Source organism: Trichomycterus rosablanca, chromosome 3 (genome assembly GCF_030014385.1).
Source record: "Trichomycterus rosablanca isolate fTriRos1 chromosome 3, fTriRos1.hap1, whole genome shotgun sequence".
Taxonomy (NCBI): Eukaryota; Metazoa; Chordata; class Actinopteri; order Siluriformes; family Trichomycteridae; genus Trichomycterus; species Trichomycterus rosablanca.
The window spans coordinates 54,747,164-54,769,261 of record NC_085990.1 but is presented as its reverse complement, the minus strand read 5'-3'; the positions used below and the strand labels follow the sequence as shown (position 1 = coordinate 54,769,261).

General features: G+C 38.0%; 1 pseudogene; it reads left to right on the top strand.

Annotated features, from left to right (window-relative positions):
- Positions 1–19,379, top strand: part of LOC134309986 (NACHT, LRR and PYD domains-containing protein 3-like) — a 152,688-nt pseudogene extending 133,309 nt beyond the window's left edge.
- Positions 19,380–22,098: the final 2,719 nt, after the last annotated feature.

Here is a 22,098-nt window from a genome sequence, read left to right as displayed (position 1 = left end):
AGAACTGAAAAACTGCATTTGTTTTATTAAATAAATATTATATTATATACAGTATATTAATAATATTGTTATAATAATATATTCTATTACCAACAATTTATTCCTGTGGCAAATTTTTACCTTCTAACTAATTCTGATCTGGAGTTATTAAAGTTGGAGTAAAAAGAGTCCATGTTGGTCTCCAACACACAAAAAAAACATATTACAGAACAAAATATGTAAGATGAATTATTTATACTTAATAGTGTCATTATTCAATACATTTGTGTCTTGTTGACTCCATGAATCAGTGCATTTGATTCAGAGATTCACTCGTGGTTCAGGCTTCGAACAGCTGTATAAACCAATCAGAGCTTCCAAATTAAGATTTTGGGCGGAATTTTAGTTGTTCCTCTAATTTTTAATTATAGGTGGACAAACACAGTTGGATATGGATTTATATAGTCTGGAAATATTCTGAAAATACTCTGGAAACAAGTAGATTATATCTCTAATGGAACAGCACAATATAGATTTGGTCTTAATTTAAAGAAGAGAAGCTCAGGTAAGCAGCGGTTATGATGTTATGCTGCTGTGTGGTTGATCTGGGTCGCGGTGCTGCTGTTTACTGTGCGCTTTCATTTTGCAATGATAGAAAAGCATCATAAAATATAAAAACTTATTCAGATTTTGATGCTCATTTATTTGAAGTAAAATGGACAGCATAATGTGAACAAAGCAACAGTCACACACACCTCGAGTTTAAGGTAAAAGTCGAGTTTAAAGGTAAAAATTTCTCAACAAAGGGCGTCGAGTTTCAAATATTTCGGATTTAGGGGATGTTGAGTTACAAGTTACCACTGTATAAGGTAAAAAGTATGTGAACAGCTAACTTATCATACCACTTATCATCCCAAAGCCCCAGGCATTAATATGGAGTTGCAGCCCTTTCGCCCCTCCTTTGCAACCATGTCTAACTTTACTTTTTGAGGAACCAAACCATGTCTTTTACTTTATTCAGGCACGGTCATATTGCTACAGGAAGGAGTCTGTATACATACCTGAATTAAATTGATGCGGCTAAAACCCCTGAACTTGATACTTAGTAGGGGTGTTTATATACTTTTGGACTTTTATTTAACTATTAATGTAAGGACTGTGTGATGATGTAAGTACTGCTTACACATCACCAAGTCTGGCTGTATGGATTATGAGGGGGCTAGACTAACTTATTATTGTAAATAGTATAAATAAATAAATAAGTACTTACCTGACTTCATGGAGATGATCCGGGGGTCGGTGCTGGTCCGGGACTTTGATGGGTAGAAGGTACCTGGAGAGAGAAAAGAACAGAATAAATAAAGCTAGCTGAATTATTGATTTAAGTTATGCATTGTGTGTTATGAATAAATGAGTATACTGAGTGATATGGCCATATGTATATGTATGTGTTGTGTTGTTTGTGTTCAAATGTTCCCTCTAATTTCTCCTGTTTTAAATATTTCTTGTGTGTGCAAATAAAACAAAAGTCCTCCTTGCAAGTCTCCCACACTTGGCACAACCTACTTCACTCCTTTTTACAGACTGATAATGCAAGTCATTTTAGTCTACAATTAATAATTTAGGTTTCATTATTTTGATTATTATTCATCACTTCTGTCTGATGTATCAAGGACATTTAAAATTCATTAAAGAAATGAGACAACTAATAATAAATAAAATACTGTACATTTTAACATGATGAAACTAAAAAATCTGGTAAGCACAGAAATTCTTTTCAACAACAATCAAACAGATAAATTCTACAAATTGTCTTATTTTGTAATTATTCTTTTTTTAAAAAGCAGTCTTATTAAAATGCAGTCTGTGATTTGATTCAGTTCGGTATTTAAGTCTTCATATGTTGTCACGGTCTGTAAGAACTTTGCTTTATTCATGGTACTTTTCCTCTCTCTACTGGTGGTTTAGAGTAATTGATTTTTTTTTTTCGTTTAATTCCAGCTATTGTTTGGATTGGTTAGTTTATTCACATGACATGGCCAGGTCATAGTTCATGGTGAGATCAGGAAAAGTATTAAATGTTACATGTCATGTGGTCAGCTTAGAGTTTGTGCCTGGTAAAAGTATCGCTTGTGAGTTATATTTACATTTAACAATAATATTACACAAGTGTTAGTGTAATGCAGTATTCATTACATTTACTTTGACTTTTATTTGATGTCAGACAGGATGAACCTGAGATATTTCATCTTTTATCTGCTTAACTTCATTTCATTTATTAATAAACATCCATTCCTGCATTTCAGGCCTGCAACAAATTCCAAAAAAAGTTGGGTTGGAGACAATTTAGGGCTGGTAATGAGGTGAAAAATCTAAATGATGTGATGTGATGTGAACAGGTGATTGTAATCATGGTTTGGTACAAAAGCAGCATCCAGGAAAGGCTGAGAGTCTCTGATGAGTAAAGATGATCAGAGGATCCAGTTTGTCCACAAATGTGTGAGAAAATGATTGAAATGTTTAAAAACAATAAACCTCAAAGAAAGATTGGAAGGGATTTGCATGTTCTCTCTCTACAGAGCAGAATATCATTAAACCATTCAAGGAAAGTTTAATTAAGCTTAATCTGAACGCTCGTGAGCTTCCATCCCTCAGACGGCATCAAGAACCTCCACTCAACACTAGCTGATATAAGCACATGGGTGAGGGATTAGTTTATCAAACCTTTATCAAGCTCTACAATACAGAGTTACTGCACAAATGATACTTAACACTTTACTGTGCAAAAAAGAAGTCTTATGTTAACCATGTCTACAAATGGCGTCGACTTCTCTGGGCTCTGAGGCATCTAGGATGGACCATGATACAGTGGAAATGACCATCCAGACTGTTATCAGCAACAAGTCCAAAGGCCAGGTTCTGTCATGGTAAGGGGGTGTGTCAGTACCAGGGTCTGTCATGGTATGGGGGTGTGTCAGTGCCAGGTTCTGTCATGGTATGGGGGTGTGTCAGTACCAGAGTCTGTCATGGTATGGGGTGTGTCAGTACCCTTGGTAAAGGCATTTACACTCTGTGATGCAGCATTAATGCAGAAAAGTACGTTGAGATCTTAGAGCAAAATGTGCTGCCGTCAAGACGTCGTCTTTTCCAGAGACGTCCAGCATTTTTCAACAAGACGATGCAAAACCAACTGCTGCACACATTACAAAGGCATGGCTGCAGAAGAAGAGGGTACGGGTACTGGACTGGCCTACCTGCAGTCCTGACCTGTCCCCAATAGAGAACGTGTGGAGGATTTTGAAACAACGATGACAAAATAAAAGCTGAAACACTAAATCACTTGGTCTCCTCGGTGCCAAAACATCTTTTAAGTGGTGAAAAGGAACCACAACATTACAAAGTGGTAAATGCTTTACTGTCCCAACTTTTTTTGGAATGTGTTGCAGGTCTGAACTGAAGGAATGGATGTTTATTAATAAATGAAATGAAGTTGAGCATATAAAAGATGAAATATCTCAGGTTCATCCTGTCTGACATCAAATAAAAGTCAAAGTAATTGTAAGAAACTCTGTGATTTTTTATTTTCATTTTCCATACTGTCCCAACTTTTTCTGATTTGGAGTTGTAGTTTGTAAGTACAAAATACAGTAAATGTAAATACTTTTTAAAATACAAATTAGAATTTGATGCCTGCAAAACACTTAAGACAGTTGGGACAGAGTCATGTTTAGGACTGTGTTTAATTCAGAATCAGAATCTTTAAGTACCAGGTGTACAAGGAATTTCTCTTGGTACAGGTGCCAACATATAAACATCTAATTAAATAATAAAAAGGTATACTATATATAAACATAGAATAAAACAACACAGCAGCGACATAAACAGAATAGCATCAGACAATGTAGCTGAATTAAAACAATTCTGCAGTGAAGAGTGGGCCAAAATTCCTCCACAGAGATGTGAAAGACTCATTGGCAGTTATCACAAACGCTTGATTGCAGTTGTTGCTGCCAAGGGTGGCACAACTAGTTATTAGGTTTAGGGGGCAATTTATTTATTTTTTATTTTATTTTATTTAACCAGGAAAATAATCTCACTGAGATTCACAATATCATTTGTAAATATATGTAAATATATCATCAGTCCTGGCCACGATAGGCAGCAGCATAATACATAGTTACCTCTACACAAACAACATACAACAAACATGTATACATAATATCGACAATTCAATGATCATTTAAAACAATTACAAACCATTTTTCCTATGTCTATTTTCAAACGCATGTTTTTAAAATGACTTAAATTCACCAAATCCTGCAATTTTAAAACATTCTGCAGTATATTCCAGTCTGATGGTGCAGCGTAATTAAAAGCCTGTTTCCCTAATTTCGTTCGTGCCAATTAAAGTCTGGTTAATGAGGACAGAGCTGCTTTTTCATAAAGAACACAATGATGAGTAAGAAACGAACACTTTGTAATGAATCTCGGTGCACTATGATAAACAGTGTCAAGTGAACGTAGATAAGATATGGGTGTATACATATAAATGACATCTCCATAATCAATTTCTGGTAAAAAGGTAGCACAGACAAGCTTTTTCTTTTATTTTTAAAATAAAAGCCTAATTTAACCTTTAGTTTCTTTGTGAGCTGAGTAATATGAGCCTTAAATGTCAAAGAAGTGTCTAACATTAAACCCAGGTATTTATATGTGGATACAGTTTCAACCACACACCCCGACAAAGTGGTGATTGATGGAAGATTCGATGGCATCTTAACTGACTTTGTAAACAACATTACTTTTGTTTTATCAGCATTTAAGACCATTTCAGATTAAAAAGTCTCTGTTGTATAACTTCAAAAATTTCTTACAGAATACTTACAGCCTGATTTTGAGTTTTAGCCGAACAATAAATAACAGTATCATCAGCATAGTAATGAAATCTTGCATTTGGCACATTATCACAGAGACTATTTATGTAAATAGTAAAAAGCAGGGGCCCCAGGACTGACCCTTGAGGTACCCCTTTATCTGGTACCAATGAAGATGATTTAAAACCTTCCACCTGCACACACTGTGTCCTACCAGATAAATAGTTTTCAAACCATAAAATGGAATTCTTAGAAACACCGATATTCAATAATCTAGATTTCATTATTACATGATCAACCATGTCAAACGCCTTTGACAAATCAATAAACAGTGCTGCACAATGATCTCCCTTATCCAACGATAAAATTACTTTTTCACATAGTGTCGGGTTGGTTTTGATGAATGAAATCATCATTGAAAAACTGAATTTTGTATTCACTCAGGTTATCTTTGTCTGATGTTGAAATTTGTTTGATAATCTGAAAAATGTAAGTATGACCAAAAAGCAAAAACCAAAGAAATCTGTAAGGGGGCAAATACTTTTTCACAGCACTGTATGTATATATATACAGTGAGGAAAATAAGTATTTGATACACTGCCAATTTTGCAAGTTTTCCCACCTACAAAGAATAGAGAGGCCTGTAATTTTTATCGTAGGTACACTTCAACTGTGAGAGACAGAATCTAAAAAAAAAAATCCAGAAAATCACATTGTATGATTTTTAAATAATTAATTTGCATTTTATTGCATGAAATAAGTGTTTGATACAATGGAAAAACAGAACGTAATATTTGGTACAGAAACCTTTACATAGGTCAGACATTTCCTGTAGTTCTTGACCAAGTTTGCACACACTGCAGCAGGGATGTTGGCCCACTCCTCCTTACAGATCTTCGCCAGATCTTTCAGGTTTCGAGGCTGTCGCTGGGCAACATTGAGTTTCAGCTTCCTCCAAAGATTTTCTATTGGGTTCAGGTCTAGAGACTGGCTAGGCCACTCCAAGACCTTGAAATGCTTCTTATGGAGCCTTAGTTGCCCTGGCTGTGTGTTTCAGGTCATTGTCATGCTGGAAGACCCAGCCACGACCCATCTTCAATGCTCTTACTGAGGGAAGGAGGTTGTTGGCCAAAATCTCGCTATACATGACCCCATCCATCCCCCTTCAATACGGTGCAGTCGTCCTGTCCCTTTTGCAGAAAAGCACCCCCAAAGTATTATGTTTCCACCCCCATGCTTCACGGTTGGGACGGTTGTACTCATCCATCTTCTTCCTCCAAACACGGCGAGTGGAGTTGATACCAAAAAGCTCTATTTTGGTCTCATCTGACCACATGACCTTCTCCCATGCCTCCTCTGGATCATCCAGATGGTCATTGGCGAACTTTAAACGGGCCTGGACATGTGCTGGCGTGAGCAGGGGGATCTTGCGTTCCCTGCAGGATTTTAATCCATTGCGGCGTAGTGTGTTACTAACGGTAATCTTTGAGACTGTGGTCCCAGCTCTCTTCAGGTCATTGACCAGGTCCTCCCGTGTGGTTCTGGGCTGATTCCTGACCTTTCTCAGGATCATCCTTACCCCACGAGGTGAGATCTTGCATGGAGCAGCAGACCGAGGAAGATTGACAGTCATCTTCTTCCATTTTCCAATAATTGTGACAACACTTGTTGCCTTCTCACCCAGCTGCTTGCCTATTGTCCTGTAGCCCATCCCAGCCTTGTGCTGGTCTACAATTTTGTCCCTGGTGTCCTTAGACAGCTCTTTGGTCTTGGTCATGGTGAAGAGGTTAGAGTGTGATTGAGTGTGTGGACAGGTGTCTTTTATACAGGTTACGAGTTCAAACAGGTGCAATAAATACAGGTAATGAGTGCAGAATAGGAGGAGCTTCTTAAAGAAAAACTAACAGGTCTGTGAGAGCCAGAATTCTTGCTGGTTGGTTGGTGATCAAATAATTATTTTCTGCAATAAAATGCAAATTAATTATTTAAAAATCATACAATGTGATAAAGTGTTAGGGCCTGACCGGACAAATGTGGCTTTGACCAAAGATTATATTGAAGCGTCAATCAGTAACTGTAATTTTGTCTAGTGATAATTTCTTACGCTTTTTAAAAACAAAAATTATTAAAAATGATTATTTAAAACACCCTACATTTTGTAATATGTAGCAGCAGCAGCTCGAGTAATTTGTAACTCACAACCGCAAACTGGAAAAAGATCTGTGTTATCATTATACAGTATAAACACAATGTTACTGTGTTAAAGCACATTTATAGAAACAAATTCTAATTTTTTTGAAATCGTTTTAAATCCCTTTACAGACTCATATGCATCTACAAGCTTCTTTCTGAAGGCCTCAGAGAGCTATTTAGATGGTGAAACCACTCACTTCAACAATCAAGAGCAAAAAGGTTTGAACGGTGTTTCACGTGTTTTTACTGTTTTTTGGAGATCCTTGTTGGAGGAGCAGCAGCTGTGTGGAGGACACGGAGGAGACGCAGGAGAGGGACGTGCGCTGGCAGAGATGTGAAGCTCAGACAGCGGGGCTTTCACACCACGCTCCCATCGATTCACCTCGCGAAACCTCCGCTCTCTGCCTAATTGGACGAGTTGCTTCCTGAAAGATCTGGAGAAGATCTGTATGGAGGAGTGTACCAAAATCCCTGCTGCAGTGTGTGCAAACTTGGTCAAGAACTACAGGAAACGTCTGACCTCTGTAAAGGTTTCTGTACCAAATATTAAGTTCTGTTTTTCCATTGTATTATTTCATGCAATAAAATGCAAATTAATTATTTAAAAATCATACAATGTGATTTTCTGGAATTTTTTTTAGAGGCCTCTCCATTCTTTGTAGGTTGGAAAACTTGCAAAATTGGCAGTGTATCAAATACTTATTTTCCCCACTGTATATATATATATATATATATGAAGGCATTTTTTAACTGATTGGTATCGAATTTACTAATGCCGATCCTATTCCTGATCCTTTGTTTTACGTCAGCATGTCCGCTATGTGGAAATACTTTAAATTGGAAGGTGAAACAAGTCCAACAGTGAAGTGTAACGTCTGCAGTGTGAGCGTTTCACGAGGCGGTGGGAGCAGAGCTGCGTTCATTACTGTAGAATTTTACTGTTTATATGGTGTGTGAGTCGAGGATCACTCCGGTTTACCAAACAACGTAGTGATGCACTTGCTTAATAAAGAAATAAATACACGCTATATTCACATATTGTCGGAAGCATTTAACACTTTATTAACTTCTTCTGTTACGGTACCGAATAGCGGACAGCTAGAGTCATCGCGTTAGCAAAGCACGCTCTTCCATGCACTATGAAAGCCCCAAAGGGTCAAAACACACTTACTTCACGTAGAAACGTCCATCAAAGCATTGTTACAACATTTTGAGTGTTCCAGTTTTACTACTACAATGCTGCACTAAGTTTGTTTACTGTTATTTTGTAAAAATAAAAGAACATTAAGCAATAGTTTGGATGCAGGCAATTTATTTCCTACAGCACTGCAGAGCTATTCAGGTGTTAAACATGTACACTGGATTAATGTGAATAACTGTAATGTACTTGAAGTGTGCACTGTGTGAACAATATTATCTAGTTCTTATCTAGACAATATCTAGAAAATACAAGTATCGGTTTGAGACTCGGTATCGGATCGGGATCAAAATTAATAATCGGGATCAGGAACAAAAAAACGTGATCGGGACATCCCTAATATATATATATACACACTATATTGCCAAAAGTATTCGCTCGCATATGTATTCACACGCATATAAACTTGAGTTCACCCTGAAAAACTTACCATATAGAAGCACTTTGTAGTTCTACAATTACTGACTGTAGTCCATCTGTTTCTCTACATACATTGCAAAAAATGTGGAGTAATATTTACTTAAAAAAACTTAGGAAAGTTTTTCCACGTACAAACTGCTAGTAAATTTAAAAGACCATATATTCAAGTAAAAGTTACTCACAATTTTATGTGGATTTTACTAGAAATTCTTCAGTAAAAGTTACTTTGCTACACACTGCTTCAAGTATATTTTAATAGCTGTATCTTAGTAGATTTTACTTAAACATTGCAGCACTAAAATGCTATATTATTAAAATGCTATATTATAAAATGCTAAATAATTTTACATTATTCAATTCAACATCAATGATTACCATATACAAAAGCCACTAAAACAGACAGACAACATTTTTTTCAAATTTTTTTTATTTGTTTTGCTCAATTAATAGAAATGCATTTTCACTTACAGTTCAGTGGACAAAATGTCTTTCAAACAGCGTGTTTTACTCACTACACAAAAGTAAAAACTGTAAATGGAAAACAAACTATAAAAGTGTCACAGTGTAAGGACAAAATAAATTATATCAATCTTTCAAACATTTTTTTCTGAAAACTTGCAGTAAAAAATAAAAATAGATGCAAATAAAAGTGCAAGAGAAACCCTCGCTCCAGGTGTAGTTCTCCTCCTGAACTCATCTTTCACCTAAGACAAAGATTTAAAAAATAACATAAGTTAGTAATTATAAAGTTTATGTAGACCTCAGAATGTTATGTTACAAATTATAATTCAATTTAACTTTCTGAAGGTTTGCTAACAGGTCGCCTAATAATGCACATTTGTATTTGAAAAACCCGGGACTATACAGCCTCAGACAGATTTATTTTTAAGTAGCAAAATGGGCTTTCATAATCATGAGACAAAAGAACTATTTTAGAACCAACGATTTAAGCCCACGTTCATTAAACGGAACAAGTTAATATGATTAATATAACTACATAACATTCATTCTGCCATGCTAACAGATGCTAATTTGGAGTCAATAGTGTACAAAGTTAAACGACTTTTTAAATATTTATAATATTAACTGGCACGGAAATATAATTTCTTAAAAAATGACAACTTACCATAAAACAGTCCTCTTTGGCCAAAGTATGTCCTCAACAACCGAAAAACTTCGAGAAGACTTGAGAAAATTCAAAAATCTCAGCAGCTCGTACATGTCCGGACTTGCCATGCAATGCGCATGCGTGGAACATATATTAAAATTTACTAGAAGTTTTCAGTTTTTTCTTTGCTTCAATCCAAGAAATGACCCCCCACAGAACCACCACAGAGCAGGTATTATTTAGGTTCTGGATCATTCTCAGCACTGCAGTGACACTGACATGGTGGTGGTGTGTTAGTGTGTGTTGTGCTGGTATGAGTGGATCTGACCCAGCAGCGCTGCTGGAGTTTTTAAATACCGTGTCCACTCACTGTCCACTCTATTAGACACTCCTACCTAGTTGGTCCATCTTGTAGATGTAAAGTCAGAGACGATCGCTCATCTATTGCTGTTGATTGAGTCGGTCATCTTCTAGACCTTCATCAGTGGTAACAGGACGCTGCCCACGGGGCGCTGTTGGCTGGATGTTTTTGGTTGGTGGACTATTCTTAGTCCAGCAGTGACAGTGAGGTGTTTAGAAACTCCAGCAGCACTGCTGTGTCTGATCCACTCATACCAGCACAACACACACTAACACACCACCACCATGTCAGTGTCACTGCAGTGCTGAGAATCATCCACCACCTAAATAATACCTGTTCTGTGGTGGTCCTGTGGGGGTCCTGACCATTGAAGAACAGGGTGAAAGCAGGTTCAAAAGTATGTAGAGAAACAGATGGACTACAGTAAGTAATTGTAGAACTACAAAGTTCTTCTATATGGTACGTTTTTTTAAGGTTGAAACGTGTGAAGACAGGCGAGCGAATACTTTTGGCAATATATATATATATATATATATATATATATATTTGTGTTGCAATTCAATTTTTATAAAAAAATTTCATACAGAAATGGTGAGAAGGTAGAGAGTGTCAACAACATCAAATTCCTGGGACTCCACATCACAAAGAATCTGACGTGGACACTTAACACCTCCCACCTGGTGAGGAAAGCCCAACAGAGACTTTTCTTCCTAAGGAAGCTCAAAAAGGCCAAACTTCCCACTTAGCTCCTTGTGAAAAGCACAACAGAGAGCATCCTTACTGTGTGACAGTGTGGTACACCAGCTGTACGGCCAAGAACAGGAGGGACCGTATAGTTAGGACTGCACAGAGGATTAACTAGACACTGTGTATACTAGTCGCCTGCATAAAAGGACTAGGAACATCATCAAAGACTCAACTCACCCAGGTCACAGACTGTTTGTCCCCCTCACATTGGGCAAAAGATTCAGGACAAGTAAGACCCAAACAAACAGACTGAGGAACAGCTTTTTCCCCAGAGCTGTAGCCTCCATTATACCTCCACCCCCCACCCAGGCACACATCCATAGCTACTGAGACAGCAAACCAAATCCCCCCCCCCAAGCTGCACATATATTGTGCAATAATATTAATAATGATAATAATTACTACCTGTCACAATGTAAATACTCATTTCTCATATTTCTTGTAATTTTAGCTTATTTTGTGCTTTTTTATCCTGTTTATTTTACTACTGCTGCTGCTGTCACTGAGAGATACCAAACAAAGTCTCGTTATATAACTACAATGACAATAAAGTCTCTCCTCTCCTCTCCTATCCTCTCCTATCCTATCCTATTCTGTTCTACAGTATATGGTTTCCAGGCACCTCAGTGTTTCATAAAGGTACATTTTTATTATTGTAAATTAATGATAGTATATAATTCGATTATATACTGCAAACTGTTTTTGTGTTTCTTCATTGTTCTAATAAGAATCCTTTAGGCCTGAGTAACCAGTGATGTATGGATTACTGTTTCATTTAAATACAGTTTTTATTAAATTGAATAATTTAAGACTTATAAAATGATAATAAGATAAGATTATAAAGATTATAAATAATATGACTTCCTTATAGTGATTAAATCACAAATAGAGTTTACACACTTATAATAAACATAATCCACAAATAAATCAACTTCCACCAACAAGATCAACACTGATGAAATGTACTGAAATTAAACAGTAAGAACCAGCAGCTGCTTTGGAACGTGTTAGTGCTGCAGCAGCAGAATCCATCCTAAATTACTTCAGATAGGCTACATAGTGACTACATAATGTGTAGCCCTTATTTTTGTACCCTATAAGGTGCACAAGAGAATTACACATGAAGATTATATGATTTTAACTGATAAAAACAAACAAGTTATTGGCCATATTGTTAATGTGTTAATCGCATGCCAGTGTATCTTTTGTGCCGGTCCCAAGCCCGGGTAAATGGTGAGGGTTGTGTCAGGAAGGGCATCCGACGTAAAACACTTGCCAAAACTATCATGCGAGTTCATCTAAGAGATACCATACCGGATCGGTCGAGGCCCGGGTTAACAACGACCGCCACTGGTGCTGTTGACAAACAGGGTGCCGGTGGAAATTGTGCTACTGTTAGTCGAAGACCACGAGGAGGGAAACGTGTCAGGAGACAGAAAGAGAGGAGGAAAGTCAAGAGTGTAGGACTGAGGGTGGCAACTCTAAATGTGGGGACAATGACAGGCAAAGGTAGAGAGCTGGCTGACATGATGCAGAGAAGGAAGGTAGATGTTTTATGTGTTCAAGAGACCAAGTGGAAGGGCAGCAAGGCTTACAGCATTGGAGCAGGGTTTAAACTGTTTTACCATGGTGTGGATAGAAAGAGAAATGGAGTAGGGGTGGTCTTGAAAGAGGAGTTAGCAAAGAACGTAGTAGAGGTGAAAAGAGTGTCAGATAGGGTGATGGGTCTGAAGGTAGAGGTAGAAGGTCTGATGTTGAATGTTGTCAGTGGTTATGCTCCGCAGGTTGGTTGTGAGAAAGAGGAAAAAGAGAAGTTCTGGAAGGATCTAGATGAAGTGATAGAGAGTATTCCCAGGGAGGAGAGAGTGGTGATAGGAGCAGACCTAAATGGACATGTTGGTGAAGGAAACAGAGGAGATGAGGAAGTGATGGGTAGGTTTGGTGTCAAGGAAAGGAACCAGGAAGGACAGATGGTGGTGGATTTTGCCAAGAGGATGGAAATGGCTTTAGTCAACACTTATTTCCAAAAACGGGAGGAACATAGGGTGACCTATAAGAGTGGAGGAAGGAGTTCACAAGTAGACTATATTCTGTGTAGAAGAGGAAACCTGATAGAGATTGGGGACTGTAAGGTTGTGGCAGGAGAGAGCGTGGCCAGACAGCATCGGATGGTGGTGTGTAGAATGACTGTTGTGGTGAAGAAGAGAAAAAGTGCCAAATCAGAGAAGAAGACCAAATGGTGGAAGCTGAGGAAGGAGGAATGTGGTGAAGAGTTCAGAGAGGAGCTGGTAAAGACTCTGGGTGGTAAGAAAGAGCTTCCAGATGACTGGGCTACTACAGCAACAGTGATTAGAGAGACAGGTAGGAAGGTACTTGGTGTGGCAGCTGGACAGAGAAAAGATGATAAGGAAACCTGGTGGTGGAATAGTGAAGTGCAGGAAGTGATTCAAAGGAAGAGGTTAGCCAAGAAGAAATGGGACATTGACAGGACTGACGAAAGTAGACAGGAATATAAGGAGATGAAACGTAAGGCAAAAAGAGAGGTAGCAAAGGCAAAGCAGAAGGCATATGAGCAGTTGTATGAGAGGTTGGACACTAAGGAAGGAGAGAAGGACTTGTATAGATTGGCCAGACAGAGGAATCAGGCTGGAAAGGATGTGCAGCAGGTTAGACTTGTCAAAGATAGGAATGGTAATGTTCTTACAAGTGAGGAGAGTGTGATGGGAAGATGGAAGGAGTACTTTGAGGAGCTAATGAATGAAGAGAATGAAAGGGAAAGAAGAGTAGAGGTCATAGGAACGGTGGATCAGGAAGTGGGAAAGATCAATGAGAATGAAGTTCGGAAAGCTTTGAAGAGGATGAAGAAAGAGAAGGCAGTTGGACCTGATAACATACCAGTGGAAGTATGGAAATGTCTAGGTGAGATGGCAGTGAGGTTTTTGACTCAATTATTCAATGGCATTGTTGAGAGTGAGAAAATGCCTGAGGAATGGAGGAGAAGTGTGCTGGTGCCCATTTTTAAGAACAAGGGTGATGTACAGAGTTGTAACAACTACAGGGGAATTAAGTTGATGAGCCACACAATGAAGATCTGGGAGAGAGTTGTGGAAGCTAGACTTAGACAAGAGGTAACTATTTGTGAGCAGCAGTATGGTTTCATGCCAAGAAAGAGTACCACCGATGCCATCTTTGCTTTGAGGATGCTGATGGAGAAGTACAGAGAGGGTCAGAAAGAACTTCATTGTGTCTTTGTTGATTTAGAAAAAGCGTATGACAGAGTGCCAAGGGAGGAGCTGTGGTGTTGTATGAGGAAATCTGGAGTAGTAGAGAAGTATGTCAGACTGGTACAGGACATGTATGAGGACAGCAGGACAGTGGTGAGATGTGCTGTAGGAGTGACAGATAGCTTCAAGGTGGAGGTGGGACTACATCAAGGATCGGCTCTGAGCCCCTTCTTGTTTGCTTTGGTGATGGACCGACTAACAGATGAGGTCAGGCAGGAATCCCCATGGACTATGATGTTTGCAGATGATATTGTGATCTGTGGTGAGAACAGGGAACAGGTGGAAGATAACTTGGAGAGGTGGAGATATGCACTTGAAAGAAGAGGAATGAAAGTCAGCCGTAGCAAGACAGAGTACATGTGTGTGAATGGGAGAGAGACAGGTGGAACAGTGAGGCTACAAGGAGCAGAAGTCACAAAGGTGAATGACTTCAAGTACTTAGGGTCGACTGTCCAGGAAAATGGGGAGTGTGGTAAAGAGGTCAAGAAGAGAGTTCAGGCAGGATGGAGTGGATGGAGAAAAGTTTCAGGAGTGATTTGTGACAAAAGGGTGACAGCAAAGGTCAAAGGAAAAGTTTACAGGACAGTGGTGAGACCAGCTATGTTGTATGGTTTGGAGACAGTGGCATTGACACAAAGACAGGAGAAAGAACTGGAAGTGGCAGAAATGAAGATGTTGAGGTTCTCCTTGGGAGTGACAAGGATGGACAAGGTTAGGAATGAGATAATCAGAGGTACAGCACAGGTTAAACAACTAGGAGATAAAGTTAGAGAGGCCAGACTGAGATGGTTTGGACATGTCCAGAGGAGGGACAGTGGGTATATTGGTAGAAGGATGTTAGATATGCAGCTGCCAGGAAAAAGACAAAGAGGAAGACCAAAGAGGAGATATATGGATGCAGTTAGAGAGGACATGGAAGTAGTTGGGGTGAGGACAGAGGACGCAGTGGACAGAGTGAGATGGAGGAGGATGACTCGCTGTGGCGACCCCTGAAAAGGGAAAAGCTGAAAGAAGAAGAAGAAGAAGAAGTTAATGTGTTAATCATTTTTTGACACAGATCCAGTGGCACCCCCAGAAAGTTTTCATACAGGTGGCCAGATGGGCCACTGAAAATCTTGGGGTGGCACATCAAAACGAAAACCATAACTACATTTCAGGAAGTCTGTTATTGTAGTACACAGACTAGTTGATGAGTAATTATCTGATGTGCATAGACTAATACGGTACAATTAACATTTTACTGTACAACAACAATCCTGTTTTATTGTGTAATGTATCTGTATGTACATTTATTAGGTGATTCATTGTTCTTTAAATAGGCTAGTTACCCTATTTCTTAAAAAGACAAATATACAGGTTTAATTGAAGAGAGTACATTAATCTTAAAGAACAAATAATTTACTGAAAACAAGAATGCTGAAGTTTAAAACATCACAAAGAGGCCTCTAATTATTTCTAATACAGCTTTATTAAACTTTTTATTAGAAGATAAGATGTCTGTGGACTTTCTCTTCATTGTCTGCAAATTGCACAGCACAGTGGCTGAAAGTAGCAGCTAGTATGCTTACGTGGTTATCTAGCTATTTCGACACAGTAAAAACAAACAGTTTACAGACTCAGAGTAGATTTTACTATAAGTCAGTGTTGTATGACTTGCCCGTTAACCACCTTGTGGTCTTTCAGCTTCCACTGATGTACCAGAGAAACGAGACCGCGATTAGTGTCTGCAGTCTGTGAGGCAAACTCACCTGCACACAGTACACCACGCAGCATCGAGCGGGGGGGACGGGGGGTGTTTGGGTGTGGTGGGTGTTCGGGGAGTGTGATACGGCAATGGCGGTTGGCGGCCTGCATTTTTATTTTTACATGAACTATTGTAAAAAATATACATTATTGAGTGAAATGAACAGCACCTGATTAAATGTATCAGAAAGAAGCATATTATGCATATGTGAATCAAACCCACCCAGCCCTCCCTTGACGGCGCCACTGCACAGATCAGTAATAAATCAGTAAAAGTTTCATCATTATTTATTATTTTCACTGAGAAACAGATTCACTCACCTCTTGTTTTTCTTCATTTCCTCAGAGAGATTCATTTTAGAGTTGATGTTTCCTCCTACAGACTGAAGCTTTAAAGCTGCTCACACATGTAGAGAAACACTGCAGCACACCAGAATTCTTCTTTATGAGGTCTAGATTTATAACATTCACATATTACAGCTTTAAATTCAGTTTCTCACTGTGATTTTCTCCTGAACAACTTTATATTCCTCTCTTCACTAAACTGCGCTGATACTTTCTCTTTCACTCAGAGTGGATTGTTCTGGTTTATTCAGCAGAGGAGAAGGGGCGAGGAGCTACAGTACAGGTACAAACTTGTACACACACTCTTACAAGCAGATACTACACACAACATACTCATTTCATTTCTTTTGATTAAAAACAATAAATAAAATACAACCCCAAATCAGTCTTCCATTTACTTAAATGAACCTGAGATATTTCATGTTATAAGATAGGATAAGACTTTATTGATCCCCTTGGGAAAATTTACTTGTTACAGCAGGATGAATCCAGAAAGAAAAAAAAGAAAAAAATACAACTAAGTGAAAAACAAAAATTGCACACGCAGTGTAGTTATTTAGTCTAAAAAATGTTCCTTTTAAGAACAAGTGATAAAATGTACACATATTATCGTAAAACTATAGTATACACATCAAAGATATGAAGAATATATTACATTTTGCACTTATAATATATTACATATTGCACTTTTTATTGCACTATAGAACATGTAAGTGTAGATATGAGAGACATATCACATATTATTGTTGTAAGCCCTGATGGCTGCTGGAATGAAGGACCTGCGGTAGCGCTCCTTCTTACACAGGGGGCGGAGGAGTCTGGTACTGAAGGAGCTTGTTAGGTCTCCTACAGACTCATGTAGTGGATGTGTGGTGATGTCCAGGATGGATGACAGCTTGGCTATCATCCTCTTTTCTCCCACCACCTCTACAGGTTCGAGAGGACTGTTCAGGACAGAGCTCGCTTTCTTGATCAGCTTTTCTTGTCTCTCTCCGAGATTGCACCTCCCCAGCACACCACTTCATAAAAGATGGCTGATGCTACCACAGTGTCATAGAAAGATCTTAGCAGTGGTCGGCACACTCCAAAGGACCTCAGTCTCCTCAGTAGGTGGATGTGACTTTGGCTCTTTCTATATAGAGCATCTAAGTTTCTAGACCAGTCTAGTTTGTTACTGAGGTGAACACCCAGGTATTTGTACTCCTTCACCATCTCAATGTCCAAACCCTGGATGCTTATAGGTGTGGTGTGATGCAACTTTTTTCTGAAAATTGATCACCAGTTCTTTAGTCTTACTGGTGTTAATGTGAAGCACATTTGGGAAGAAATAATTTTATTGTACTTGTATATGTATATATGACAAATAAAGTATATTTAGTTCACACCATGCAGCAAAGTCCTTAATATGAATATTCCAGTTAGTTCCCATCAGATAAACATCCAACAATGGCTATGTCATCCGAGAACTTTTGAAGGAAGCAGTCTTGTGTGTTATGTTGAAAGTCCAATGTGTATACAGACAAACGAAAGGGAGAGAGGACAGTCCCTTCTGGTGCCCCTGTACTGCTAATCACTACATTGGACCATTGGTCCTGAAGCCTCTTGTACTGTGGTCTGTTGGAGAGGTAATCAATCGTCCACGCTGTGAGGTGACGGTCGAGTCCAGCATCCTCCAGCTTCTTTCCCAGTAGTGATGGTTGCAATGTGTTGAAAGCACTGGAGAAGTCAAAGAACATGACCCTCACAGTGTTCCCAGGGGTGTCAAGGTGTGAGAGGGATCTGTGTAACAGGTGGATGAGTGCGTCCTCTACACCAATGCCAGTTTTGTAGGAAAACAGCATTGGGTCCACTATGACTCGAAGGTGGTTGAGTATAATCCTCTCCAGAGTCTTCATTAGATGTGAGGTAAGGGCCACGAGTCTGAAGTCATTCAGCTCCCTGGGGTGCGCAGTCTTAGGCACCGGAACCAAGCAGGAAGTTTTCCATAGGACTGGCACCCTCTTCAAACTCAGGCTTAGATTGAAGATGTGAAGAACCACCCCAAAGAGTTGGTCTGCACAGTCCTTGAGAAGTCTGGAGCTGATGCCGTCTGGGCCTGTGGCTTTTCTCACTTTGTTCCGCTTGAGTTCTCTCCTCACCTGCTCAGCCGTTATAGAGATGCATGGGGAGGAATCTAGAGGTGGTAGACACAAGGAGGTTTCACCAATGAGTTGTGGGGGGTGGATTGGACCCAAGCTGTGTATGGGTGACGCCGTATTTGATTCGGGGGTAGAGGGGGTGATTAAGTGAGATAGCATGGATTGTTGTGGATTGGACACTGTTTGGTTCATATGCATGTGAATGGGGGGCATGGAGGAGCCTGAGTCGAATCTGTTGAAAAACAAATTCAGCTCGTTAGCCCACATCCTGTCTCCACACACTGGTCCGTTTCCGCTGCTACTCTGTCCTGAAATTTTATTTAGTCCTCACCAGACTTCTCTTGCGTTGTTTTGTTGGTGTGCCTCCATTTTTTTCCTGTAGTTGTCCTTGCATTCTTTTATTTTTCTTTTGAGTTCTTTTTGGACCCTCTTCCAAAATCTTTGCTCCTCCTTATCTTTTGATCTAAAAGCCCTCTTCTTTTTGTTAAGAAGTGCTTTAAGCTCAGGTGTCACCCAGGGTTTGTTATTAGTGAAGCACTGTACAGTTCGTGCTGGTACAGTGTTCTCAACACAAAAGTTTATGTAGTCCGTTATGCAGTGAGTCAAGCTGTCAATGTCCTCCCCGTGTGGACTGCATAACACCTCCCAGTCTGTGATCTCCAAACAGTCCTTTAATGCCTCGCTGGCCTCTGCAGACCAGTTCCTCACAGATCTTGTGGTTGGGGGTTGTTTCTTAACCATGGGAGTGTAGACAGGCAGGAGGTACACCAATCACACACTCACATTCTTGTTCTTGTTCTCTCTGCAGGTTGATGTACTGCAGTATTACAGATGAAGGTTTTATATCTCTGACTTCAGCTCTGAGATCAAACTCCTCATCACTCCTGAAAGATCTGAATCTGAGCCACAATAAACCAGGAGAATCAGAAGTGAAGCTTCTCACTGATCTACAGAAGGATCCTCACTGTAAACTGGAGACACTACAGTGAGTTACTGACTTCCTGTTTCATTATAACAGAGGATCCTAAACTTTTTACAGCCACGTAGCTCCTGTTACATTAAACTGAGTTCCTCCCATGGCAGAGGAGAAAGTATTCACACCCTATATTAACATGTATAAATATAAAGATTACGTGAAAGTTTCTAGATAGTAATGTTAAAATATTAAACTGTTCTGTTTTCATTAAGGAAAAATGCGAATACAAAAAAGACAACACAACAACATTAAGGAAAAACGTGAATACAATAAGGACAACACAACAACATTAAGGAAAAACGCGAATACAAAAAGGACAACACAACAACATTAAGGAAAAACGCGAATACAAAAAGAACAACACAACAACATTAAGGAAAAACGCGAATACAAAAAGAACAACACAACAACATTAAGGAAAAACGCGAATACAAAAAAAGACAACACAACAACATTAAGGAAAAACGCGAATACAATAAGGACAACACAACAACATTAAGGAAAAACGCGAATACAATAAGGACAACACAACAACATTAAGGAAAAACGCGAATACAATAAGGACAACACAACAACATTAGGGAAAACGCGAATACAATAAGGACAACACAACAACATTAAGGAAAAACGCGAATACAATAAGGACAACACAACGAAATTAAGGAAACAGGAATACAAATGTACAACGGATGTGCTCCCGGTCACTAGAGGGCATCTCTATCATTTTTTTATCTGTTTAAACATGGCAGCAAAAGAAGCAAGAAGCAGAGCAGCGTAGTGCAGAGCATCTGGCTTCGGTTTAACTTTAACGTTCAGTGATATAATTCTAAACAAAAATGAGCTTTTGATAAATTTATGTCAAACGATTTTTATACAAACACATCAATGTTTCTCACCTACTACAAACTATTTTATATTACTTTTAAATAAAGATCAATAAATCTGATCATTTTATATTGGAGATGAATTAATCTACACTCAAAAAAAAAATTTCTTTGGCTGAACTTATGGAAAGTATTTCCACACAATTGTATTTATTTCTTTGGACATAAAGCAATTTTGTTTATCCAACACAATTTATTTAAGTAGTCTAAACTTAATTTGATCTGTTAAGTTTGACTCAACTCATTAAGGTAATCTGGACAAGATTTTCTAGTGTTGATCCAACTTATTTTCCTAAAGTTGATGCAACTTATTTCATTTAAGTTGTTCCAAACCATGTTGATTTAACTTATTTAACTTATGTTGGTTCTACTAATTGTACTAAAATTGATGTAACAATTAAGTTAATTTTGTTGATTTAACTTATGATTTTAAAACATTAAGTTATTACACATAAAAGGCAAGTTGATTAAACTTTCTTTTTTTGTTATAGCAACTGCTTTTCCCAATAATTCTACTTATCTTGAGCTCAATTTAAAAAAATTGTTTAAAATAGTTTGTTAAATACATTTTAAATATCAATTAGAAATGTTTATTTATAGAAAAACAATCATAAAATTCTTCTCGTTTTTATTTCACTTCAGAGGTATTTACTTAAAATACAACATGTCAAGGAAACATTAAAAACTGTACAGACTGTATGAAAGCACAAACAGCTCTTTACAGTAACCATGAACCTGTACTGTTTCACACGGCAAGCTGATTTCTTAACATTTGGCTGGCAGCTCTCTAAAACAAAACAAAGAAACAAGAAACAAAAATATTAATATCAACATTAATAGCGTTCATTTAAGGATTACAATAAAGCAAGCCAGCACACTCTTTGCTTCGTATGAAGGCTAGCATGCTAGCATGTAGCCTAAATACGGCAAATAAAGCAGCACTGTTTGATTATTTATTTAGTGTCAACATTAAAATAATTTATTTTAAACAAAATTGTTAAGTAAAGTACAACACTTACCATCATTAGACTGGAGTTGGGTTAACGGATGAAAGATGAAAAAGCTCCGTCAGACTGATGTACATGCTACTCAAACACAGCACAGTCGGGGGAAAAAAGTTCGTCGACTTAGTTTAACAAAGGTTCTACTTTCCAAAATATATTCGAGAAAGACACGTTTACTTTTACAAAAAGCCTTAAATGAAAAGTAAAAAGTAATTTGCAGGTTACAAAAGTTAAAACAAATGACCCTCACACAAGAAAAAATGGCTACCCGAAAATCATTTTTGATTCACCAACAGCTGAAAAGGGGCGGACTTACACGTTTATGGGAAGGGTTTTCTGTTCAATTACTTAACTTTTTTAAGTTAATCAAAAGTAATTTTTTTGTTTAATGAATTTAAAACCTCACAAGAGTTGGATAAACTCAATTTATTCTCTTTTATTTCAGTTGATTGATTTAGGTCAATTTAACAATTAGGATAATTACGTTGTATTAACACAGATATTTTAAGTACATTTTAAAAATGGGTCAAATCAATTAATATCAATTTGATTTGTTTGCTTAACAAGATCGAATGCCAATTCTTTGTTTTTTGAGTGTATGCAGGTCTCGTAATTTCATTTATTAGTATAAACATCAATGTTTCCCATTTACTACAAACTTTTTTAGTTACCTTTTGAGTTGTGTTTTATTTAAATTTATAGTTAAGATAAAAAAAAAGTATGATCATTGTACTGTACATCTGTATATGTATATATCATGACAAATAACGGATATTACCTTATTTCATATAGGATTATTGTAAATTATAGAATTATTTGATATGATTAGATTTATTAATGTAAA